This window comes from Gopherus evgoodei, chromosome 1 (genome assembly GCF_007399415.2).
Source record: "Gopherus evgoodei ecotype Sinaloan lineage chromosome 1, rGopEvg1_v1.p, whole genome shotgun sequence".
Taxonomy (NCBI): Eukaryota; Metazoa; Chordata; order Testudines; family Testudinidae; genus Gopherus; species Gopherus evgoodei.
Window position 1 is genome coordinate 39,399,205 of NC_044322.1, and position 27,100 is coordinate 39,426,304.

Here is a 27,100-nt window from a genome sequence, read left to right on the forward strand (position 1 = left end):
TACTACTATGCTCTAAAAAGACAACAGCTATGCACTGTTCCATGGAGAGTGTGACTAAAAACTTGTGAAATTCCAGAGGACCTATTCATAGGGGTGTTGATTCCTGTGGCCTCTCCAAAACCTATACAAACTGGCAAGTAGTCACATTAAGTTTGAAGCTGTCTCTGTGCCACCATCAAAGCCTTGTTTTAAAAATGGAAAAGGACAACGTGTTTGAATGGCAGAGTTTGCTCTTCTAAGCCCATGTAAGCAGAGGGCCTGAAATGAAAAGAGCTATTATAGACTGTCTTTCATGCTAGGGTTTATAACATACCACCACCAGTGAGTCATTTTCCTTTTAAATAAAAAAAAAAGAACGTTTTAAATGCAGTTTCACTCCAGAATGCCACAAATGCTAGGCTTGTTTACTGCTTCAATAACTGGCTTTTTGTGATGCCAAAGGGCACAGACACTCACATTTGCTAACAGCTGAGGCTGCCCTGTGGGCCACTCACGTAAAGTACAGCATGTGCTACAAGCTGCAGGTTGAAAAAAACCAAAATACCACCACAGCACTTGCGGTGCCGGGAAAGCACTTCATCTCTTATTTGTATTATTGACACAAAATTACTGCAGCACTGCCGTGCTGCCAACCCATCACCACACATTTACTATAAAGCGCCTGGGAATGGCTACAACCTCAGATTGATTGGCTGAACATTGTGACAGGCATCTTTCCTAACACCTTGCTCAGTGGATTGTTTGCTCCACTGTGTGGGGAGAAGAGATCTCTAGTAATAGGTGTGCTGGAGCCAGCACTTCTCCTTGCTTTGCTCTTGGGCTCTGGACCCAGAAAGGAGAAGAGTAAAGCACCAAGAGTCCAGTGAGTCTCTTTCAGCAGTGGCAAAATGCCCTGATTTGCTGCTTGGGAAATGCCTACAATAGCTCACCTGCTGTTTGGAGTATTCTGTAGTATCCCAAACAGCAAATAGGAGCTTTATAATCACAAAGAGAGACTGGGAGAAGAATATTCATACACAAGAAACTTTGTCGTAAAGCATTTGAGGTTTCTACGCACATAACAGCTGACACAAAATTACAAAAGCAAGGAAATGAGAAGTTAAGCCAACTAACAGTACATGTTCCTACCCCCCCACCCCCAGATACCCACCTTACCACTGCACACAACAACCTTAACTCTGCCCCTCAGGGACACCAGCCTTCTAATACCACTTTACCAAGCATATCGGACTACTTCCATGCACCCCTTCTGCACACCCCTTTACCACACACACCCCCTCTGAACACTGGTAGTTGTTTGGATGCTTATTGTAGTTTAGTGTGTTTGGAGGGGGCAGTTTGGTAATGGGAGGTGTGGATGACGGGCAACATTACAGTTGTGGTATGTGATTGAGAGTGTACAGTAGTGAGCATAGTGGTAATATATGTGCTTGTATGTAGAGGCGTAGGCAGTTCATAATCTAAATGTGGTTTCACTTTTTGTTTCTTTTCTTGTGTAGTTTTGATTCAGGTCTGTTATTCAGGTCACAACCATAACTATTTGTGACATCGTGCTCAGGTCACCCAGGACTGTGAGCCACTGTGTTATGTCTTTGTCCTAGCAAGAGGGTGAACTTTACTGCTGCTAAGCTGTGAGAGTTCCCTAACATACCAGCCTGTCTGCCTAGCCAGCAAGCTCTTCAAAACTCTGCCAGTCTAAACCTTGCCTTGCAGGTAACAGTCAGTGAACCCCAGCTCCCCAGCTCCCAGTCTCACTGGACACTCACAGAAATTATTAAGTTCACTGCCTCCAAACAGACAGAGTAAACATCAGTTTATTATGCTAGCTGTAGACTAACTCTTCACTTTAATACAAAACACTGAGATGTTTATAAGTTTGTTAACAAAGAACAGAGATTTAAGTGATACTACACAAGAAGAAAAGAGACCGGAATGGTTACAAATAAAATGAAACCAAACATTCTCTCTATGACTAAAACTTAATTTTAGCAAGTTACAATCTTTGCCTAAGCAATTTTCTTACATCAAGTTACCAGTATCCTTAGCCCTCCAGATTAGGGAACCCAACTTTCACAGGCTTAGAGGTTCTGTACCCTATGCCCCCTCAGGGATCGATAACTAAAACACTTTTTTGCTCCTCTTATATTATACAATCCCATTGTCTCTGCCTCAAAGGCCAGGAAGTCTTGCTCAGGTGCAGATTCTGTCCCCCAGGGTGATTGTTTAATGATCTTCTCTTCCGCATGTTTAGCTTGATGGCTTTGTTTACCTTATATGTAAATGTACTTTCACTGTCCTCTTTCTGGAACCAACCTGGTTAGATAAGTAAATATGCATTCCTTTGTCTAGGGCAGGCTGGTTTTATGCATTATCTCCAAAATATATTTTAAGAACATATTTCCAGAACACATTTATAACTCTTTGAACTCAACCCATACATATATCACAAAATGATTTTCAGGACCAGCATGTCACTGGTTTACATATGATACCTTACATGACACCTTTGGGACATATATTATGTCAACAATGTGTGGGGCAATGAGTGTCAGACCTGAGGTGAGTTACAATATGAGGGCTGTGGGGCTCTCTGCCAGTTGGCATGGAGCGGCTCCCACGGTCATAATATTTCACAATTAAATTTTTACGTATTAATTTCCTAGTTTTGAGGGGATAAAAAGGTTAATTGTCACACTGAAAGTCTAATGTACACAATTTCTGCTGTCTACTCAGCCCCAGAATGGCAGCTAGTGGTAGTTTTGGTCCAATGAACTTTCTACATTCATCATCCTTCTGCTTGTAGTTTTCAGGAGCTACGTCAAGGGTGAGAAAAGGAGAGAGAGAAGGATAAGCTAGCAGGTAAACTCCCCTGACAAACAGAGCTATAAACTCCATTACTGGGCCAGCCCCTGGATCTGACAGGTTTCCCATGGTTCACCACAGGGGGAGCCCCCTGCAACAAACCACAGGCAGTTCATCAGATCCTAACCGCCACCAACCCCTGTTCTGAAGAACGTCTAGAAGGGCTGAAGGAAACTGACAAGAGGTTAGTAGAAACAGTATTACCAAACACAAGCCTCCAAAACAAATAAATCATATATATAGAGAGATATACCTATCTCACAGAACTGGAAGGGACCCTGAAAGGTCATCAAGTCCAGCCCCCTGTCTTCACTAGCAGGACCAAGTACTGATTTTTTGCCCCAGATCCCTATGTGGCCCTTTCAAGGATTGAACTCACAGCCCTGGGTTTAGCAGGCCAATGCTCAAGCCACTGAGCTATCCCTAACCCTCCCCCAAAATCCTTCTCTCTGATCCCACCCTCCCCACAAAATTTATGACATAAAAAATCATTCATTTTTATAAAGTCACTTTTTCCCGTCTGTCATCCAAATTTGGGGCCATTAGAGGGAACGTGTCCACTCCTAACTTTCTTGTGATCATTTCAGGATCAACAACCAACCTTAAATGCACAAACATAAATGAGAACCTCCTTGCTGGCTGTTTGAAGGAGGATGCCAGTTACCCCTTGTAACTCATCATGTGTGGAATCCCAGTCTACCCATCTCCTATCATTATCATGCCTTCCTACTCATTCTGCCCTCCACATCCTGCCTTAGTTTTCCTGACCCTCTCATATTCTCACTGTTACTTCCTCAGGTTCCCTCCTATACCCTCTACATTCCCTTATATTCACAGTACCAATTTTCCTCCCTGCCTCTTGGATTTCCCTGCTCTCACTGTCCAACTATATTCACTTCTTCTTCAAAGTGCTTCTCTCTGTCTCCCAGCTGCATAGGGTACTTCCATCTTCCCTAGGCGCAAGCTGACTTTGCTCCCACTGAGATAATGGGAGACGGTGACTATATTTGTTAAGAGTAACCTGAACTTCCTCCTAATAGAAAATGTAGGAAAACAGTGGCCATTTTAAATGAGGGCAGCCTGTGACCTTAGTTCCATTGTGAATGATGGAATCCAGTGGCCATTTTGAAAAAGAAGATTCCTTTGTGAGTTTCTCTTACGGAGAATATTTTATGAACCAGTCTTCTAAGTTTCAGTTATGATGAGTAATGTTAAAAATAAAATAGTCCTAAATATTGTTTTTCAGAATCTATCCATTGTTCCAGAACGACTCAATATTCATCTTTTGGCCAGGTTGTTTTCAACCTATATGCTGGGGTGGGGAGAGTGAGTGAGAAATCATGACAGTTTCAGTCGGAGACCAATTTCAAACATTTCCTATTAAAAATTTAATACACAAAACCCAACAAAGATTACACAGAAAATACAAAGGGCATACAAACTAATCCTATGTGACATTTCACATGGAAAGGCCACCTATGTGTAAAGAATATGCCCCGTTTGTTTCAAAATGCAGTCTTCACTATAGGAGTTCCAACCAATGCCTCCTTTAAAATAGCTCACTAGATGATATTAATATTTAGAGATGGGTCTCCATAGAAACCCCTAAATTTAACATACACAAATATTTGTAACTTTGAAATAGATCTACACTATGCAACTTGGGACCATCTCTGCTAATAAGGATTTCATTATTCAGCTGAAACACAGTCCAGGATATATATGTCTGGTCGCAGTATTATCTAAAGCTCTAACAACCTTTTTCCAGATACATTCCATTTTAACAGCAAATTGCATATGCGAACTCCTCTGCTTTATAAAAATTCCAAGTACTAAGGTGTGTGTTTGTTCTGGATTCATTGTGCTGCAATACTGCACATAATTCTCTGCTTCATGAAAGGAGAGAAACCTCTCCTAGTGCATGTCAAAATGCAGATATTTATTGGTGAAAACAATCTTGGCTATTCAATGCAAAACACATTCTGGCTGAAACTGTAATCCCACAGAAGTCAAGAAATTCAGAGTTTAGGTTCTCACAATGACCTTAATTCTGCCTTCTTGCTCATGTGCATTACCATAGGGTCCTTCATCAGATGATCTCACAACAATGGTCAGTGTGGCAGATTATATAGTAAACACTATAATAGGAAAAAATTGCATTCTTCCTATATGGCTCTCCCAGAGAGATTGTATACATTGAACCGAGCCCTATTTTATGCTTAAACTGCATTTTTTTCCTTTCTTCTTTAAAATGAATGTTAATGAAAGTGAAAGGGGCAGGCTGCCTTAGGGTAAGGCTACACTTTGAGTTTGGGGTGTGATTCCAAGCTCAAGCTGACACACCCACGTTCTAACTGAGTTAGTGCACTAAAAAGAGAGAGTGTAGCCATGGTGGCACAAAGACCAGCTGACCCAAGTATAACCACTACATATCCATCTGAGACCCCGGGCAGTGGCGGATTAGCCACTGGGCCAACGGGGTCTGTGCCCGGGGGCCCAGGCCTATTGTGGGCCCCCAGAAAAATAGGCACCCCACGGCCTGATCTGCTCTGCCCACTTGGTGACCCTGCCAGGGAGCAAGGTAAGGGTGTGGGGGCTTGCCCTGCTCCGCCCACCTGGCACTTCTGCCACAGTAGCATGGGAAGACTCCGCTCCCTGACTCTGCTCCCTGGCAGGAGTGCTGGGTGGATGAGAGGAGCAGGGGGGGATGGACTGCAGTTGGAAGGAGTGGGCCCAGGGACCCACAAAACCGTAATCTGCCTCTGACCGTAGGCATGTACTCGGGCAGCTAGCCATTTGTGCAGGTGCAGCTACACACTATTTTTAGAGCACTGGTTCAATCACAGCTTGCACAAGTATGTCTCAAGCAGAGAATTACGCCCCCGCCTCGAAGGGTACCCTCACTCTCAAACCTCTCTCCTTGCCTGATACTGTCAACTTGTTTTACACACAAACCAGTCTTCAGATGCTTAGAACTTTCAGCTCCTACTGTGTTGGGCCCCAAATCAGGTAAGCATGTGACACAACAAATCCTGCATCTTGCAGGGGGTTAGATTAGATGAGCCTTGCAGTCCCCTCTAACCCTATGATTCTATGTGTTTAAGTACATTCCCATTCAAAAGAGCATGTAAACGTGCTTAAAGTTCAAGTGCTTTGCTGAGTCAAGATCTTGGACTAGCATTGTAGAAGTATATGAAGGTATTTTACTTTCAGCCATATACTGCATTCCGCTTACGGTATGTCTACACTATAGAGACTATACCAGTATTCCTATGTTTCCATAGCTATGCTGGCATAACCCCATAGTGTAGAAGCAGCCTATGCTAATGGAAGGAGTTTTTTCCTCAGTGTAAGGCCTGGTCTACATTATGGGGTTGGGTTGAATTTAGCCACATTAGGTTGATTTAAAAATGACTGCGTCCACACAACCAACCGCGTTCTGTTGACTTAAAGGGCTCTTAAAATCAACTTCTGTACTCCTCCCCAATGAGGGCAATAGCACTAAAATCGACCTTGCTAGGTCGAATTTGGGGTAGTGCGGACACAAATCAACGGTATTGGCCTCCAGGAGCTATCCCAGAGTGCTCCATTGTGACCGCTCTGGACAGCGCTCTGAACTCTGATGCACTAGCCACATACACAGGAAAAGCCCCTGGAACTTTTTAATTTCATTTTCTGTTTGGTCAGCATGGTGAACTCAGCAGCACAGGTGACCATGCAGTACCCCCAGAATTGTAGACCGTAGAATGTTTCTACTCTCCCCTTATCTCTGTCCCTGAGGTTATCGCAGAGTAAAAGGTGGAAAAAAACGCACTCGCTATGACATGTTTTCTGAGCTCAGGCAGTCCGCCCGCACTGATAGGACACAGCTTAATGCATGGAGGCATTCGGTGGCAGAGGCCAGGAAAGAATTAAGTGAGTGAGAAGAGCGGAGGCAGGACATGATACTGAGGCTAATGGGAGAACAAACGGACATGATGAAGCATCTGTTGGAGCTGCAGTAAAGCCAACAAGAACACAGACTCCTGCTGCATCCACTGTATAACCGCCTACCCTCCTCCCCATGTTCCAGAGCCTCCTCACCCAGATGCCCAAGACTTGAGGGGGTGGGGTGAGAGGGAAGGAGGCTCCAGACACCCAGCCACTCCATTCCAGAGGATGGCTCAAGCCCCAAGCAACAGAAGGCTGTCATTCAACCAGTTTGATTTCTAGTGTGGCTACAATAAGCATGTGGCCTTGTCCTTCCCTCCTTCCCCGCCCCACCTGGGTTACTTTGTCCGTTATCTCATTTTTTTTAATTAATAAAGAATGCATGGTTTCAAAACAATAGTTACTTTATTTTGAGGGGAGGTGGTTGGCTTACAGGGAATTAAAATCAACCAAGGGGGCAGGTTTGCATCAAGGAGAAACACACACATCTGTCACACTGAAGCCTGGCCAGTCATGAAACTGGTTTTCAAAGCCTCTCTGATGTGCAGTGTGCCTTGCTGTGCTCTTCTAATCACCCTGGTGTCTGGCTGCTCAAAATCAAACACCAGGCAGTTTGCCTCAACCTCTCACCCCACCATAAACATCTCCCCTTTACTCTCACAGATATTATGGAGCACCCAGCAAGTGGTAATAACAACGTTGGTTGCACTGAGATCTGATCAACAGTGCCAGAGAGCTTTTAAACGTCCAAAGGCACATTCTACCACCATTCTGCACTTGCTCAGCCTATAGTTGAACTGTTCCTTACTACTGTCCAGGCTTCATGAGCCATGGGAGCAAGGGGTAGGGCTGGGGGAGGTGTGACCACGTGGTGCTACCAGCTGGGAGAGCAGCCTGAGACAGAAGTCTCCAGCTCGGATGACGTTCCAGGCAGGACTGAATGAGAATTCATGCTCAGGAAGGGAAGACATTCCCAGAAGCCCCGGCAAACCTACATGTCCGACGAGGACGGATACCAGTCCTACTGCACCGTCTCCTGCGAAGGCAAGGAGCTGCTGCTGTGTAGCAATGCCAGCTGCTTCAGGTGCTTCTGGTGTCGAATGCTTGGAGGTCCTAGTAGGTCAAGGTACCTTGGCCAAGGCAAAAGAGCACTCTTTAGCTACAGAGATTTTCTCAAGAGACTTAACCTACAGTTTAACCATGATCAAGGGATCTTAACTAATATAATCATGTGTTTAGGGGCCTCAGCTACAAAGCCCCTTTAAACATGGCAGACTTGCATTAATCAGCTTTGGCACCTCTTCTGAATTTAATTAAAAAGTAAATATACTAGACATGTGAGAGCACAGCCTGTCTGCAAACATTTTGGAAGCACACTGAGGGTGCTGCAAACATTCTACGTTGGAATACTGTAGTGCATTCTGCCTGGCTACACCATAACTATATGGAAATTGCAGCCAGTGCAAAAATGAAGCTCTCCATTTCTGCTGAGATTTAAAAAATTAATAGACTCATAGAACTTAAGGTCTGAAGGGACCATTTTGATCATTTAGCCTGATCTGTACATTGCAGGTCACAAAATCTCAACCACTCCTGAAATAGATCCCTAAACTATTGCTGAGTTACTGAAGTCCTCAAATAACTGTTTAAAGAGAATAAGTTATTCAAGTTACAGAGAATTCACCATTTACACTAGTTTAAACCTGTGCCCCATGCTGCAGAGAAAGGCAACCTCCTTCTCCCCAGGGTCTCTGCCAATCTGACCCAGGGAAAATTCCTTCCCGACCGCAAATATGGAGATCAGTTAGACCCTGAGCATGTGGGCAAGACCCACCAGGCAGATACCTGGGAAAGAATTCTCTGTAGTAACTCAGAGCCTCACTGTCTAGGGTCCCATCTCCAGCCGTAGGAGATTTTTGCTACTGGTATTTGCCAATAAGCCAGGATGATGATGTTTTACTTCATTGCTGCCTTTTGCCATGTTAATTTTCAAGCTGCTTCAGGTGACTCAAAAGGACTTTGAATTCAGTGAGTAAATAATAATAGCTCCCAGACTATGCTCAGAAGTCTGCAGGAAACTAGCTCACCTCCTGTTCCAGCCAGAGGTGGCCCTAGTTCCCACCTTCCCATGGCATTTACAGGGATTCTTGATTCACGGTCAGATGGGGGGATGTAAAGGTAACGGGGGATTCAGGAATCTGGACCCTTTGAGTACATCTACACAGCAATTAAACACAATGGGAAATAGCAGCTTCTTTCACTTGGAGCAGAGTCCCTGACATCTGCAAAGACTGTAGACTGTTGGCCGCCATTTTGACTATGTGCAGCCTGTGACTTCAGTCACACGGATATGAATGGGAGAAAGCAGCCATTTTGACTAATGACAAAAATGCACAAGGAAGGAAGGAAGACCCAGTTGGTCCATGATCAGCTACCTCAGGCTCACAGCATTCAGGCTGTGAGGCTGTAAATCTGCTGTGTTGACGTTTGGGCTCAGGCTGTGACCTTGAGAGGGGAGAGGACCCAGAGCCCAGACTCCAATCTGAGCCTGAACATCTACATAGCAATTTTACAGCTCCGCAGCCTCAAGCCCAAGTCAGCTGACCTGGGCCAGCCACAGGTCTTTTATTCCAGTATAGACATACGGCCTGTTCCCTAGCATGGGAGCCTTTTGCTACATGGCTCATTGAAATTTCCAGGGCCCTAATGTATAGTTCCTGAGAACATCCCAGCCACAAACCCTCTGGAGATGATTGTTGTCTCTGTTATTTGTACTGTTCTGCTTTGCTCAGACAGTTTCCTACAATATGAGAGTCTGTTAAAAATATCCATGTGCCATTGTGTCTTCCCTCGGGAAGGCACAGGGTTACTTACCCTTGATACTCCCAACTACATCTTAATGGTGTGGGCCATGAGGGAGATCGTGAGAAAATGGAGGCCACATCTCCCATCAGAAAGCAAAGAGTTCAGAGAAGAGAGCTCACATCAATGCCAGTCATTTTCTTTGTGTATCTGATATCTACTTCTTGTTCAAGCACAAAATGCTCAGGGAGGTTCTCAGCTAGTCCTTGTAGTATTATAATTTTCTTATATATCAGGACATAGAATGTTCAGTATGATATTGCAGAGGGATTGGTAGAAATTTCCTGGTAGGAAGGAGAACCAGAACACTCTGCAGTTACAAACTTGTGTGGAGACATCAGGTCACACAGGGTGCAGGTTAGCAATTTAAAAGAACTTTCCTCTGCAACATTCATATTTACCAAAAGCCTCCATGGGAGAGAACACACCAACAACTAAGTACTGCTTCATTCTCAATCAACAGGCTGGGAAATCCAAGGAATATTAGAATTCCTTCATAGATTAGTCTCAGTGCTAAAACCTAACAAAACACACCTACCAGTGAAAGGCCACATCACAAACATGGCAGACTTTGCAGAAAAGCTGTGCTCTACCACTGAAAGAATAATGAATTTATGTCACATGATAAGTGGTATTGAAGACAAATCTATGACTGTATGTGAAGTAGAAATGAAGATCGATTAGGAATGTCAGAGTATGAGCAATTGAGTTAAATTACAAAAAAATCACCACAAAAATAGAAGATGTGGAAAATTACAAATGCTGAGATGCCAAGGTGATCTTCAGAAATGTGGCTAAAGTGGAGAAAGAAATGTGCACCATGAAAAGTCAAAAGGACACTGCTCTATAAATCTCAGCTGACAGAGAAACCTTAGAGTTAAGTAGACAGAAGAATAAATGCGACTTTACTGGTGGAATAGTTACATTTAGGGCTGTTAACTGATTAAAAAAATTAATTGTGATTAATCGCACTGTTTAACAATAATAGAACACCATTTATTTAAATATTTTTGGATGTTTTCTACATTTTCAAATCTATTAATTTCAACAGTGCTCACCTTACATTTACTTTTGATTACAAATATTTGTGCTGTAAAAAAAAGAAATTTTATTTTTCAATTCACCTCAGACAAGAACTGGTGTGCAATCTCCTTATCATGAGCTTACAAATGTAAAATTAAATACAAAAAAACTGCATTCAAAAATAAAATAGTGTAAAATTTTAGAGCCTGCAAGTCCACTCAGTCCTACTTCTTGTTCAGCCAATCACTCAGACAAACAAGTTTGTTTACATTCGCAGGAGACAATGCTGCCCCCTTCTTTCTTACAATGTCACCTGAAAGTGAGAACAGATGTTCGCATGGCACTGTTCTAGCCAGCGTTGCAAGATATATACGTGCCAGATTCCCTAAAGAGTCATATGTCCTTTCATGCTTCAACCACCATCTCAGGGGACACATGTCCATGCTGATAATGGGTTCTGCTCAATAAAAATCCAAAGCAGTGCAGACAGATGCATGTTCACTTTCATTATCTGAGTCAGATGCCACCAGCAGAAGGTTGATTTTCTTTTTTGATGGTTCGGGTTCTGTAGTTTCCACATTGGAGTGTTTATCTCTTAAGACTTCTGAAAGCATGTTCCACTCCTTGTCACTCTTAGATTTTGGAAGGCACTCAGATTCTTAAACCTTGGGTCAAGTGCTGTAGTTATGTGTATAAATCTCACATTGGTACCTTCTTTGCATTTTGTCAAATCTGCAGTTAAAGTGTTCTTAAAATGAACAACATGCGCTGGGTCATCATCTGAGACTTCTATAATATGAAATACATGGCAGAATGCAAGTAAAACAAAGCAGGAGACATACTATTCTCCCCCAAAGAGTTCAGTCAACATTTAATTAATACATTTTTTTAAACGAGCGTCATCAGCATGGAAGCACGTCCTCTGGAATGGTAGTTGAAGCATGAAGGGACATATGAATGTTTAGTATATCAGGCATGTAAATACCTTGCAATGCTGCTACAAAGGTGCCATGTGAATGCCTGTTCTCACGTTCAGTTGACATTGTAAATAAAAAGCTGGCAGCAATATCTCCCATAAATGTAAATAAATGTGTTTTTCTTAGCTATTGGCTGAATAAGAAGTCGGACTGAGTGGATTTGTAAGCTCTAAAGTTTTAAATTGTTTTGTTTTTGAGTGCAGTTATGTAACAAAACAAATCTACATATGTAAATTGCACTTTCAGGATAAAGAGATTGCATTATGGTACTTGTATGAAATTGAAAAATACTATTTCTGTTTATAATTTTTGCAGTGCAAATATTTGTAATAAAAATAATATAAAGTGAGCACTGTATACTTTGTATTCTGTATTGTAATAGCAATCAATATTCTGAAAAACATCCAAAAATATTTAATAAATTTCAATTGGTATTCTATTGTTTAACAGTGCAATTAAAACTGCAGTTAATCACAATTAATTTTTTTAATCATAATTAATTTTTTCTAGTTAATCGCGTGAGTTAACTGTGATTAATCAACAGCCCTGGTTACATTTATTAATCAAATAGGATAACTACCTTCTCCAGAGAATACTTATTTCCTGAAATTGATTAAAGTAAGCCTGGATTGAATTGCTGGGGTGGATTCTAGACTATGGACTGATTATAAAGATAAATTTGATGCGAGGGAGGATGACCCACAACAGCTAGCAGAATTGTATAAACAGGATCTCTGCCTGCTATTTAGGAGTTGAACATTGTGTGTGTGTGTTGGGTCAGTTTCAAGAAGTAGAATAGTGAATAGTTTAAAAGCGTAAAATGGGGGAAAAAATCCAAGAGGTGATAGACGCAGACGCTTCCAGCATCCCACTGCAGTAGATCACAAACCTTCTGACTGAGCTCAATGCCAAGCTGTAAGGAGGATCTAAAAAGCTGGTTCTAACAATATTGGGTGTGCAGAGCACAGAGAAATCCACTTTTCTGAACCCCACATTCATCTTGCAGCTTGCAGTAAGTAACGGCCATTGTACACAAGGAGCCTTGAATCAGGCAACTCATGCATTTAAGAAGACCCAGAGATGTTTCAGCAAAGAAAATGATCCATGGCAATGTTTGGAGAACTGAAACCTCAGTTCTTCTCCATGTTTAGAAAATTTTACTTGCATGAGGACTCCTGTCAAAACAGAATGGATTCCTGTAGCCAGTGTCTCAATTTGGTGCTGGTGGATTATGCAGACAGGAGACTTGGGTCACAAATAGTGGATGATATTCTCAGCAACAGACAGTCCATTGAATATAGTAACTGGAACTTTTTCCAGTTCACTGTGCAAAAGAAGCTGCTGGAGAAGAATTTTGAGAACAACGTGAAATACATTAGTAACTACCAACCGTTGGTCAAAATTTGGATCCTGAGGGGCCTGTTACATCATTACAGTGAGACTGAGGGTTTGCAAGATCTGGTGAGGAAGATTTTATCCACTTTAATAAAGTCAAGAATGTTCTGGTTAACTCCAAGCAAAAAAGATACTCTCACAAACTCTGCATTTCTAGATTATTTCTGCCAAGTGCTGCAAAATGATCAAGGACAACTTGGATGTGATCCTGTTGAAAAACACAGAAAGCATTTGTCCGTTCTCAGTCCATTCAAGACACTCTGACTAAGGCAGAAGAAAGCATCCACATAGAACAGAAGGAGCTGAGTGTTCAGGCAATGTTTTAGAAACTTCAACTCAAGTCCCACGATGAAATCTTCAAGTGAGCATCTGGATGTGAGGAGCTATAGCCATTGTATGAGATCCCCTATGAAGAAGGTACTAATCACAAGGAGCTATTTGAATCTGTCCATTGGCATCAAGAATTAGAGCAACAAAGGAACCAATAAATGCAAAAAAGTTATGGTTTCTACATCTGAATTTAAACACCTGGACATAGCTTTTCGATGTTATCCCTATGGTTGGTATTACCCTGATTGGTGCATCTAGCCAGATCCCAGCATCAGGGCTTCTGACTACTTGAAGGAGTTTAATCACCAGTTTTCTAAAACTTATAAGGTTCAGCTTGCTGTTCTCCCAAGGGGCTGGATAACAATAACCACGGCACAGGTACTGCAGAGTATCTATGAGGCCTTTTACATGAACTATACACGGTCACTAAATTATAAGTACTGGCATGGAGGTGTCCAGCTAAAACAAGAAATTCTCTGCAATAGACTTCTTCACAATAAGTGGTAAGAATGGCACCAGGCTCATTCTTTGAAGTGATGATATTGTCAGAGTATTTTACAAAGTTCACTTTTAAGAACAAACACAGAGCAATATCCTCTCCTAGTGTGTGCTAAATAAAGGAACCACCATCTCACCTCAAACCTACAATATGCAACACCAGGATCTTGACAGAACCAAATGGAAGCACCAGCACATGAGTGCACAGAAATTTACAACTGTGCTGTACTATGCAGTACATTGGATTTATAGAGCTGAGCACAGAGCATCTGATCTGCTCACCTTGTTCTTGTTCATGGCTCTCTGTTGACTGTTATGCCGAAGTCATTTGTGTGAGTAGGTAACTGGACGAGGAAGGAGTGAATCCAACTAGTCAGAATTTTCCTTTTAATGGGACCTTTTCAGACTTAAAATATTTGTGGAGAAAAGTATGAGAAATAATAAATCTGAGTTTGCTAGATTTTTTTCAGTTCTTTTTAAATTCCTGAGTCACATAGTGGTGAAGTTAGAGTTTAAAACAAAAGTCACTTTTATTGTAAAGACCGGCTGGAAAGAGGCAGGAGATGGTCATGAAAATACACACAAAAACTGTAAGGATATGAAGGTACAGGTCTAGAACCAGTGCTAGAAGAGCCTTAGCTCTCTAACACTCCTTCATCACCACCAGTGGAAACTGGTGCAGAATAATCTTGCTAAACCTAGAAGGTCAAGCTGCACAAGAAGCCCTATTGGAGTATACAAGGCCTGCAGGCACCTGATTGGCTCACACCTGCTACTTAAACCAGGAAATGATCTGACTGGGCTCTCTGAGCAGCTGTGCAGACTTCCTTATACTATAGTGACCACACTGTACTCTGCTCTTACCTGCCTCCTGCAGTCTGCTCCAATACCGTTCCTGCTCTGTTCCTCGCTCCTAGCTTGTTCCTGCTCTGTGCCTGATCCTTGCCTCTCTCCGATTCCTGCCCTGTCACCTTGCTCCTGACCATCAGCTGCCAATCCTGACTCTGACCCTGCCTCAACCTTTGCCATCTGACCCCAGCTCCAATCCTCTGCTTTGATTCCTGGCACTGACTCTGGCTCTAGCATTTGGCAGTTGACTCCAGCTCTGAACCAGTTTCTGTGTCCTGTCCTGGACACCTGCTCTGCCCAGTAGAGCTGACTCCTGCTCTAACCACTAGGCAAGCCCACCTACAAGTAAAGGATTTTTTCCTTTGTGATCAATAAAATATTTTTTGGAGGAAAAGAACAAATACAAAATTATTCATAATGAACTACTTTGCTTATCTGAGTAGTATCAAGCCAGTTTGCAGCAGTACATCAAAAGTGACAAAGGGTCAATGAGTTTGACTGTAATATTAGCTCTGGTTCTGTCCATAAAAATATATGCTAATTTTTCTCTCTCTGCCTCTTTTATTATTGTTTCAAATTGACTTCACCCATGTGGTCTATTAAATGTGATGGAGAAGATTAAACCTGTATTACTGTAATTCCTATGAATAATCTTAGTCAAAGTAATAGTAATAGGCACAGAGTGCAAAAAGCAGCATGAAAAACATCTTTATTGTACTAGGTGATTTCAAATTAATTTCTGAGCCTGTATATTGTTGAGAACTAGATTATGCAGAAACCTGTGACTCAGCAACTCGTCTTTGAAAATCTAGACAGGATTTTTCTTCATATTGTTAATGACAGTTATACTTTTCCTGAAGAAATTAAAACTTCACATCCAGCACTACTACATAGTCAGAATCTAACTGAGGGGCCAAAGAGTGAAGTGGGCATCTATGACTAATGTGACAACATTTTCAGTGTATCCCCGCAGTGCTGGATTCTGAGTGGTTCCTCAGAAGTGGTTTTGGAGCCATAACTCAGTTGTGTCATCTTGGGACCTCTAGGGGTAAGTGTGATAACTGCAACTTCAAATCTTCAGTCCACCGAAAATATGACTTTAAACTGTCTGTAAAACTGGCCTGCAAAAATGTGTGCACCTGCTTGACTTTACACATGCAAGCAGTCCCAGCCACTGCACCTGAGCTGAATCTACATTCTAGGAAGGGTTTGCTGCAGAACAAAGTGAGAAGTCACTCACAAAATTTGAATCCCGATGGACTTTCAACTCCCACATATAGCTCAGGGCCATCCCCCATCTGAATCAGGTGACGGTTTAATAAGACTGGGAGAACAAATTTGGATTACTGGAACTCTCTAAACTTCATTCCACTTTTAACTTGATCTAAAACAGCTTTCTTCAGGACTGGGGAAAAAAGTGTCATGTAAGCAGCTTGTTTGTTTTAATTTTCATTTGCCTCTGCACTTCCTGACTTCATCTGGAAACAAACAAACAGCAAAATGGTTCTTATTTACTGCTGACCTGAAAACAAGAATCACTGAATTAAGCCAGTTCTAGTGAGATTTCCAGCGTGGGTTCTAGGCAAAAAGAATTCAGATAAGCTTGTGATAAGCCACCAAACTCTCTCTAAAGCAAACACATTTGAGTTTCACCCCACATGGCTGTATGACGCTTTTTGCAGTCATGCCCCCCGCTAGCGGAATCAGCACATGATTGATACAAGTGGAGCCAACCCAGTGGCAATAGTTAAGTCTCATTAGAAGAGATTTATGTTTGATGCTGCCTGTCATTTTTAATATTAAATCTTCGGAAGTAATTGGCCTCACTGAGCTTTCGATGTACTTTTACAAAGTATGAAGGTGGAAAATATCAAAATATTTCTTCCCTGCCCAAACTCCAGTAAACCATCCTGTGTTCTTTGCTGGTATTCTCTTTACCAATCTCTCTCTCTCTCTCTCTCTCTCAAAAAAAAAAAATCTGTACTCTGATTGCTGATTTTACAGTTCCTGTTATTTAGATCCCTGGGAGCTGATGCACACTTTAGATGGGAAAAGTATTTAACACAACTCTTCCCTACAAGACACGTAGGGTGAAATCCTGGCCCTATTAAAGGCAGTGAAAGTTTTGCCACTGATATCAGGCCAGGAATTCATCAACAGAACCTGCAGATTGTGTTGTATATAGGTTTCAAATGGCACGCCAGACTGATAGGAAAACTTTTTGAATTGAACATTGAAGTGCAGGGGTAGGCAACCTATGGCATGGGTGCCAAAGGCAGCACGCGAGCTGATTTTCAGTGGCACTCACACTGTCTGGGTCCTGGCCACCAGTCCAGGGGGCTCTGCATTTTAACTTAATTTTAAATGAAGCTTCTTAAACATTTAAAAAATCTTATTTACTTTACATACAACAGTTTAGTTATTTATTATAGACTCATAGAAAGAGATCTTTTAAAAACATTAAAATGTGTTACTGGCACGCAAAACCTTAAATCAGAGTGAATAAATGGAGACTCGGCACACCACTTCTAACAGGTTGCCAACCCCTGTTGTAATGAGTAGTTTGTACTTTTTAAAAAACATTTTGGCAGAAAATAAAGGGCAAGAAAGGATGGATTAAAGAGTTATATCTAGGGACATTCGAATGATACTGAGTACAGTAAAATTTAGTTTGAATATTAAGAAAAAGTTTCAAAGAGTTAGACCTATTAGACGATGGAATAATTTCTCAAAGGAAGCAAGAAAAGCCCTGACGTTCTAATCATTTCAAATTAGGCAGGAAACAATCCTGTACTGGCACACTCTGGACAAGATCTTTCCTGTTTCCAGATTCCATTAATTCAATTTCACAGTGGCAAGAATAGCTAGGGTCAACCTTGACTATTCAGTCTGATTTTCACAAGAGTTTCTTTGTAACAAAATAGAGGTATTGTAATGACAACATGGGGCCTTGTCCTACAAGGCTCTGCCCACACTCCACTCCAACTAAAGTAAATATGGAAGTCACTGGGAATTGAGGGTACTCAGCTGCTTTCACAGGGATCAGGTCAGTAGTCTGGCCATACCAAGCCCTGTTCGGTTCATTGTCCATTTACTTGGTATCCAGTGAGCTACCTAGAAGCATACACAGCAGGGCATTTTGTGCGGGGAAGGGGAGGAGGGGGAAAGAGATAGCGCGATCACATGGAGACTTCTGACTGCATCCCTTACTGGATTGCCTTGGTGTGAAATGAACCAAAATCATCAGATTATAAATTCTCCTGGGCAGGAAGTGTCTTTGTATGCTTTTGTACAGTATCTAGCACACCGGCGCCAGTTCTGATTGGAGCCTCTGGCTGCTGTTGCAGTATAAATATTAAATGCACAGAATCATAGCCAAAGTAAAAGTAAACTTTATCACTAGTAAAACATATATCATGTTATAACTCTAACTAAAGAGCAGAAGAAACTATTGATTTCCATTCAACAATAAAATGTGCCAGAGCAGCATGTGCCCCTCGAGGTCTGGTATTTGCCCAGAATGTTCATTTCCCCAGCTGTTATGGCTTGACAGAATTCTCTAACTAAAGCAAAATGTCCTATTCTGAAGCTCTGGAATGGGTGGGAGGGGACATGTCCCACCCTGTAGACACACATACACACACCTTAAATCCAACTCTACAGATATATTTCAGTTGTGATACGAACCTTTATCTTGTTTAGACTGCAAAGTGAGTAATGCTGGGAACAGACCGGGTTAGTTTCCTTTTGCTTTCTTCTCCCACTCTACATCTAATTGCTGCAAACATAAAAAGATAAAGCACCTTTTACAAACCCCTGTGCGGGGAGTACTGATGAGGATGATGATGACAACACAGCCAGCAACACTGTAACTGCATGGACTCTGTCTATATTAGGCACATTAGGAGTTTGCACTAGTGTAACTGAGCCAATGTACAGAAGCAGTGCAAAGGGTTGAGGGAGCCAGGGGTAATGGAGAAGCTGAGGGACAGGGAAGTAATTGCTGGGAAAGAGCCTGGGAGTGAACCTGCAGAGTTGTTGGGTGTGGGTGGGAGAAGTATGGAACAGGTTTGGGGGGTTTTTTTGAATGGAGGAGGGATGGTTTGGGAGTTGGAAAGCCTCCCCAATGCAGACCCTGTCTGACCCCTAGTCTATCCCATTCAGTCAGGCACATCTGCCCCATCCTTATGTGGCGCTGCATCCCCACTCAGACACCTCTACTACCCCCATCCCCTACATCCCTCCTTCCCCTCCTGTCGCCCTGCACCCCTCTCCCATGCAGCCCCTGGCTCAGTGTTGGCACTCCACTAGTTCCTGTGCCCCGGCCCCAGTCCCCATAGTTTGATTGTTTGAAATAGACTTTATCCCCAGACTTCTTAAAGAACTCTTCTCCCTTTCTGTTTGTCTACTTAAATGTTTGTAAGGTACACCGGCTCCTTTGTTATCTTACCTGAATCTGTGCCGTTGTTGTGCTGTGCTTGCCATTAAACTCTGACCCAAAGCCTCAGGTAAATGGAAAGATTATCACTGACTTCAGTTGGCTTTGGATCAGGTCCAAAATATCTAAGCATTCTATTCTTTCACCTCCTTAGCCCTCAATCCTACTCCCAATGAAAACAGTGGGAATTCACTGGGAGCAGGCCCTGCACTGTCTGAATGGGACGGCTAGCTAGGCCAGTTTAACTAGCCAGTCCAGGATTGAAATTTTCCCTCCTATTTGCACTGGCTGTTTTCAAGGAACTAAAATGAGGAGCAGCTCTTAAAGTTTATATCAGGTTTTGCTGCTGTATTGGCAAGTAATGTAAAAAATGAAATTAAGGCTCACAGCTATATGGCTCAGCTCAAATGTCCCACTTTCAGTGTTTTGAAAGGCCACTGATTTCTGATTGAGTTTTTAACATTTTCAAAAGATCCCCTCAACAATGGGAAATGCCCAGTACTCTCTTTGGTGAATATTAAATAACTTCCAAACTGACGATTCACTGTGCTGTTCATAACAAGCACCAAAGCTAAACCCTCTCCAACAGCCATGCTTGGTGTAAGGGTGTTCTTCAGAGCCTGGAGAAAAGCAATCCTTCTCCCAGGCTGGTCTGTGGCTACTACTGCAGCCTACACAGGGGCAATTTTCCACCTGCTCTGTAGGGGCAATGGCAAGCAAATCCACAGAGCCATGGGTCAACCTACCTTGCTCCCACTCCACTCCAGCTGACCCCACAGGTCATGGATGCACATGGAGCCTCCATGGAGCTCCCCAGATCTTTCCTTCTCCCCTGACCAGTGGAAATGCAACATTTCCATTGATGTTTGGGTCCTCCATGACTCTAGAGGGGACAGAATTTGCCTCCACTTTGGGGGTGATTTACAGAGTCATAAATGGCAGCTAGGCACTGAACTCCCTGTGACAGGGTGTATAACCCCCATACTGGAACTGAAGGGAATAAGGATCAACTCACAGCCCAGGCAGCCCTGCCCAGCCACACCTGTGGGGTATGCACCACCTGGAGGTAGAGCTTAAAAGGAGCCAGCCAGGCAGCTCAGAAGGGGCCTCACAGACCAGAGATAGAGAGACTTACTCTGAGAGCTCCTGGGAAAGGGCGCTGCAGAAACCTTCTGGAGAGAACAAGCCTGTCTACTGAGCCCAGAGAGGCTGGAAATTCAACTCTTATCTTTTCCTTTACTGTGGCAAGCTATAAGACTCTGGCAAGAGAGTGTGTGGTAGGAAGTGGCCCAGAGAGGCAGCCTGAAAGCATTCCTGGGTGCTGGACATTGGTACCTCTTACAGAGCCCAGTGGAGTGGGAGGGCCTCGGCTCCCCTACCAACCTCCCACATTAACAGGAGCATGAAAACCCTCATTTCTAGAATCTCCCCAGGGGAACATTTGGAAAGTCCTAGCTGGGACTGGACATCTGCAGGGGTCAATAGGTGGACCCCATATCTTACTTGGAATCCCCCTCACAGCGGGGAGAGATAAGACTGATTGATGATGTGACCAGAAGGTAGGATCAACTTCCATCAAAAGACAGACAGACACAGAGTGTGACTGTGGCCCGGAGGGGAAGATTAGAGTCATGGCAAACGGGGGCCTAACACCCTAGCCACTGGGTGACACCACCAGTGAACACTGTCCATCACACTCCTACAGAAAATCATGTCAATAACTGCCATTCGTGTCTTTGAAAACCTTTACCTTTACCCTTTGTTACCAGACCATCTCCTCTTTGCGATATAAACTAAAACCATTGTAGTAATACATAGCGTCTTCTACAGTAGGATATCAAAGGACTTAAACAAGGACAGCGTTAAGTGCTTTATTAATGCATGTGGCTAGAGAGTTAAATCTCACCTCCCACCTGCAGATGTAGAAGATATTATACTTGATCAGCCTTGTCATGCCACCTCTTTTCACAATAACTGTCAGTTCCTAAAGACGACACTATAATGAAGGCTCAGGTAGATGCGTCTTTCAAAATACACATTAAGTCCCATTGTATGTCTCAACTCAGAAGCAGACATTCAAGAGTTAATGGCCTGTGAATGGGGTCCAGCGACATGCAAGGATCAGATGGGACTCAGGAGACTGAGCAGAATCAGCTGCTCGACCCATGGCAGCATGACAGGAAACTGTCACAGCTGACAAACTCCAGATTTTCCCTACGTGAACTCCTCTCCCCAACACAGCATGCTATACTGCTTTAAAAAAAGCCAGCCAGCAGCAGCCTGTCTGCTCTCATCCCTGCTAAGGGCTTGTCTACATCAGAAAGTTGCAGCGCTGGTGAGGGAGTTACAGCGCTGCAACTTTGAAGGTGTACACATCTGCAGGGCACCACCAGCGCTGCAACTCCCTGTTTGCAGCGCTGGCCGTACTCCCGTTTTGTCTCGGGTGTAGAGGATCCAGCGCTGGTGATCCAGCGCTGGTAATCCAATGTAGACAGTTACCAGCGCTTTTCTTGACCTCCGTGGAAGGAGGAAGCCTCTGGTAATCAAGCTGGTTTCCTTTCCCGGTTTGCTCTCTCGGTCCCGGAGCCACCCAGCAAACCGCAGGGAAGGAGACCTGCTTGCTCGGGGTTCCGGGACCGAGAGAGCAAACCGGGAACGCCGCGGTTTGCTCTCTCGGTCCCGGAGCCACCCAGCAAACCCCAGGGAAGGAGACCTGCTTGCTCGGGGTTCCGGGACCGAGAGAGCAAACCGGGAAAGGAAACCAGCTTCGCCGCGGTTTGCTCTCTCGGTCCCGGAACCCCGAGCAAGCAGGTCTCCTTCCCTGCGGTTTGCTGGCTGGCTCCGGGACCGAGAGAGCAAACCGCGGCGTTCCCGGTTTGCTCTCTCGGTCCCGGAACCCCGAGCAAGCAGGTCTCCTTCCCTGCGGTTTGCTGGCTGGCTCCGGGACCGAGAGAGCAAACCGCGGCGTTCCCGGTTTGCTCTCTCGGTCCCGGAACCCCGAGCAAGCAGGTCTCCTTCCCTGCGGTTTGCTGGCTGGCTCCGGGACCGAGAGAGCAAACCGCGGCGTTCCCGGTTTGCTCTCTCGGTCCCGGAACCCCGAGCAAGCAGGTCTCCTTCCCTGCGGTTTGCTGGGTGGCTCCGGGACCGAGAGAGCAAACCGCGGGGAAGCTGGTTTCCTTTCCCGGTTTGCTCTCTTGTCCCGGAACCCCCCTTGAAGCCGCCCAACAGCGCTGCAGTGTGGCCACATCTAACACCACTTGCAGCGCTGGTTGCTGTAAGTGTGGCCACTCTGCAGCGCTGGCCCTATACAGCTGTACTAATACAGCTGTAACAACCAGCGCTGCAAAATTTTAGATGTAGACATGGCCTCAGTCAAGTAGAGCTGAACTGTTAGTGACAATGGGAAAGTTTGATGAAGATTCCACAAGTGGAGACAGGGCCCATCTCTCCCTCCCCATCTCCCTTTCTCAAAGTGGGAGTTTGGATTTATCTTTTATCTTTCAGTAAAAGAGGGGCAAGGGAGAGATAGTATAAAAAAGGATTAGAAGAGTGAATTGGAATGAGCAAAGCTGTTCAGATAAAGGTTTGTAAAAAGTAAGTAAACCTCTGTGGCCTCCTCCAGCGCTGAATTCTGGAGAATGGCCAGGGTAGGTGTTACTCGGCAGGGTCAGTGCCTCATTATTCAGTCAGTTACAGTCTACCACTGTTCAATCAATAACATAATCTAGCCCTGGCTAAATATTATAGCCGTGAATAACTCAAAGATGAGCTGAAAGGCTTTTCTGAATTACACACAAACATTCTGTAAGATCCTAGAGCACTAACAAGGTATGTGTATAGACTGAGAGTTTAAAACAATTAAAAATAGATTTAAAAAATAATTTCTTCCTTTGCTTCCCTGCCAGGGGTTTTTGCCTCTCTCCCATTACAGTTAAGGATGGTTCAACAACACCTAAAGCAGCATAAGGAACACATGGCCAATGCACTTTAGTTGATGACATCACTAAAAGCTACTAGAAGAGAACCTTGAAGTCATGTCCTGGAAGAGAAAAGCCTGTGTGTAACATTAGACATTGTTTTCTTAAGAGTATTAAAATACATGGTTTGCTATACTTTCTTTGGCACAATAGTCACTTTTGGAGTCTGCTAGGGAAAACACGTTTTCCTTCACTTTAAAAAGCTGGCATTCTGACTGTTAGTAATCAATCAGACAGCGTTCAGGTGTTTCCTAGAGCTGTTTGCTTTTTACACACTCTGATTAGCTGTTCTAATAATATCACTGAACACTTACATAGCATTATAACCTTTAAATATCAAATCCTTAAAACACCTCAAAGTTGGCTTCTGTTATCAGGGAACTATATTGATTCTAGAGCCTGAACCAAAGCCCACTGAAATTGACAGGAATAGGAGTCTTTCCACTACCTCAGCGGGTTTCGGAGCAGGCCCCTCATGTCTATACATGAAAGAAAATTAAAAATAATACCACCTTGTACACTTCTGCATATTACCCTTTAGTTCTGAGACAGCAGCTGCAATACCTACTGATATTTTGGCAAGTCACATATTTGCTAGAGTTTCTTCACAATTTTTCTCAACATCAGCAGATCTGCGTGCTGTATGAAATCTGTGGCTACTTCACAGCTGATTTCACACAATGGCACTCTTCTCTTATTTCTGTGGTTTATGGCTGATATTTAACAAAACAGTGCATTGCATTCAGGGGCGGTCCTAGCTTTTTTACCGCCCCAAGCACGGCAGGCAGGCTGCCTTTGGTGGCTTGCCTGCAGGAGGTCCGCCGGTCCCACGGCTTCAGCCTACCAGGCGTTGAATTGCCGGTGAATCCGCGGGACCGGTGGACCTCCCGCAGGCAAGCCACCGAAGGCAGCCTGACTGCCGCCCTCACAGTGACCAGCAGGGCACCCCCCCACGTCTTGCTGCCCCAGGCACACACTTGGAGCACTGGTGCCTGGAGCCACTGCGAACTGCATTGACACCAGTAACCTAGAGTAACTAATAAAATCAAGGATAAGGAGTCATAAGTCTAGTGGGTTTTCCTATCTACAGTTACTAGGAACCAATTTCTTAAATGGAGTGGAGTAACAATTTGTTAGAACTGAGAAGAACACAGTGTTTTACTCCAGTAACTAACGAGTTAGTTCTCTCATATGTAAGCTAATGGGTTACATGAGATGCTGTGTTTCTCTAGACTAGAGAAGTGCCCTGAATGGACAGAAGTAATCCATGTTACAGCTTTAGTTTGTACCTATGTTTAGCCAGTCTGGAAGGCAAGAGAACTTCACTGAACTGAAGAGGGAAAAAACTAAATTTTGAGATGCCACCAAACTCCAGCCCCAAAACTCACTACAAAGACAACTGACACATTCAAACGAAGAAACAACAGGATAGATTCATTATCAGCAAGACAAATCCTCAGGGCACAGCCTCAGTCAAGGTACAGCACTGCATTTAACAGCTTGTGAAAGCTCCCTGTGCCAAAGTCTCTCTTTTAGAGATATTATACACACCACAAAATAATTCATGTCATAAACGGAAGGGACCATTTTTATTTGAGTGAACTCACGATTAAACGAAAAAATCTTCTGTAAACTGTCATCTTAACTCAAGTAATGTGACCTGATCACATGGAAAAGCTAAGCAACTCAATTGCAATTGCCTTCTTTCACCTCTACAACCCTGAACCTAAGATTGCAGCCTAAAGTCTGCTTAGGAGTTAATTGTGTACCACTTATTACTCTCACGGCTGTCTTGGTCTTGAGAGTCATCTAATTTGTTCCATTCGGGGTTCTTTCCACTTTTCTGGATAAGGAAATTTATTACAGAATTTTAATGTGTTAGGAATCTGTAACAAATTATGGAAATTTTCTGAGAAAGTCTGACCTTTTGAGATGTTTATATTAGGATTGCCCAGTGAGTCTGCCCTCCCTCTACATTTTAATGCTGTAAACAGAAAGCAGCCCCTTAGAAGTTGCTGAAGAAACTGACTTTAAAACCAAAGGGGATATATGCACATATACTCTCCATTTCTCCTCTCATATCATAAAATCATCTCCAGCAGCCAAAAGATCATTTGAATACTATTAAGAGAGGGAGACAAAGGATGGTTATAAGAGGATTTTATCAAGTTTAGAACAAAGGTATGTGCAGTTACTACAGAGGCAGGACTTCAATTTGTCTCCAGATAAGATGTACTGTAAAGCACTTTGGCATTACCAGTGGGCAGATTTCAAAAGGTTCAGAGATGTGGTTCAATTTTCTGAAGTATACAGATGTCTGGATACTCTGCTAGAGAGCTTGCATCTTCCAAATGCACCTGCAAGTGGGCACTTCTTTTGGTATTTTGCCATCTGGAGTTCTGGTGCTAGCTGGCCCCAGTGCAGAGATGCATCAAAACAAACAAACAGTTACCCAAGTACACCCAAGAAGCTCTGAGAAGGGTCAGTTTGAGTTTGGTTATCAAAACAGCTGGAAGCGTGTGGTGGTGCTTCTTAACTGGAGCTGATTTTCTATTCCCTTCTCATGTTATGCAGAACAGAAAGACAGAATCTCCATCCACATTCAGAGAAATGCACACAGCCTGTCACATCATAATGTCCAGAGCTTCCACCCTCTCAAAATTACTCAATGGCCTGGACAAATGTAACCAGACTGAGGGCTGGTCTACACTACAGGGGAAAATCGATCTCAGATACGCAACTTCAGCTACGTGAATAACGTAGCTGAAGTCGAAGTATCTAAGATCAAATTACTCACCGTCCTCACGGCTCGGGATCGATGTCCGCGGCGCCCCATGTCGACTCCGCAACTCCGTTCGGGTTGGTGGAGTTCCGGAATCGATATAAGCGCGTTCGGGGATCGATATATTGCGTTTAGATGAGACATGATATATCGATCCCCGAGCAATCAATTGCTACCCACCCATATGGCGGGTAGTGAAGACGTAGCCTTACAGAGAAAATACTTCTCAGCCACCACAAGAAAAATCCCATTCAGATGCAGCGTGAAAGTTATGCCACATGGTGGAGCCATTAGCAAGATTCCAACTAATAAGCACATGCTCAGATGAATTAGTGAAGCCAAAGCTTCCTGTGCTGCTCTGCCATGTGCTTTCCTTGTGAGCGGCTGATGCTAACACAATAGGGAGACCAGATGTCCCGATTTTATAGGGACAGTCCTGATTTTGGGGTCTTTTTCTTATATAGGCTCCTATTACCCTCACCCCGTTCCAATTTTTTACACTTGCTGTCTGGTCACCCTAGAACACAAGGAATTTGGGAGATGTCCTGTGATTAGGCACGACGAGCTGTTGAGGTAGGTAATCCAGGAGCCATAGTGGATCTACCTGCAGGAGCCTTGTTTATACCCTTCTACAAGTATTATATTCATCTAGAAAACATTAACACTGAGCAAGAAAGAGTTTCTAGTTGCAGATCAAAAAGAAAATTGTCATCACCCTTAGTCATTTAGATGCAGTTAATTTGTCATTAAAATGCTCATTCTAATCCAGGGGTGGCAAAGCTGTAGCTCTGGAGCCACATGTGGCCTTTTGGAAGTTAATGTGTGGCTCCTTGTATAGGCACTAACTCCGGGGCTGGAGTCACAGGCGCCAAATTTCCAATGTGCCGGGGGGGGGGCCTGCTCACTGCTCAACCCCTGGCTCTGCCATAGGCCCTGTCCCCACTCCACCCCTTCACATCACCTCCCTTGAGCCTGCCATGCCCTTGCTCCTCCCCCTCCCCCCTAGAGCCTCCTGCACACCACAAAACAGCTGATCAGGAGGGAGGGAGGGGGAAGTGCTGATTGGCAGGGCTGCCGGTGTGTGGGAGGTGCTGGGAGCAGGGCAGGGGAGCTGACGGGGGCGGGGGCGGGGGGCTGCTGACGTATTACTGTGGCTCTTTGACAATGTACATTGGTA

The 27,100-nt window shown here is 43.8% G+C and overlaps 1 protein-coding gene and 1 pseudogene across 1 annotated transcript in view; one reads left to right on the forward strand and one right to left on the reverse strand.

The window, feature by feature from the left end:
- The window catches only part of SPATA13 (spermatogenesis associated 13), a 288,804-nt gene that overhangs the window by 197,177 nt on the left and 64,527 nt on the right, over nucleotides 1-27,100 (reverse strand). The window lies entirely within an intron of this gene.
- On the forward strand, nucleotides 10,216-13,317 carry LOC115653693 (annotated as a pseudogene).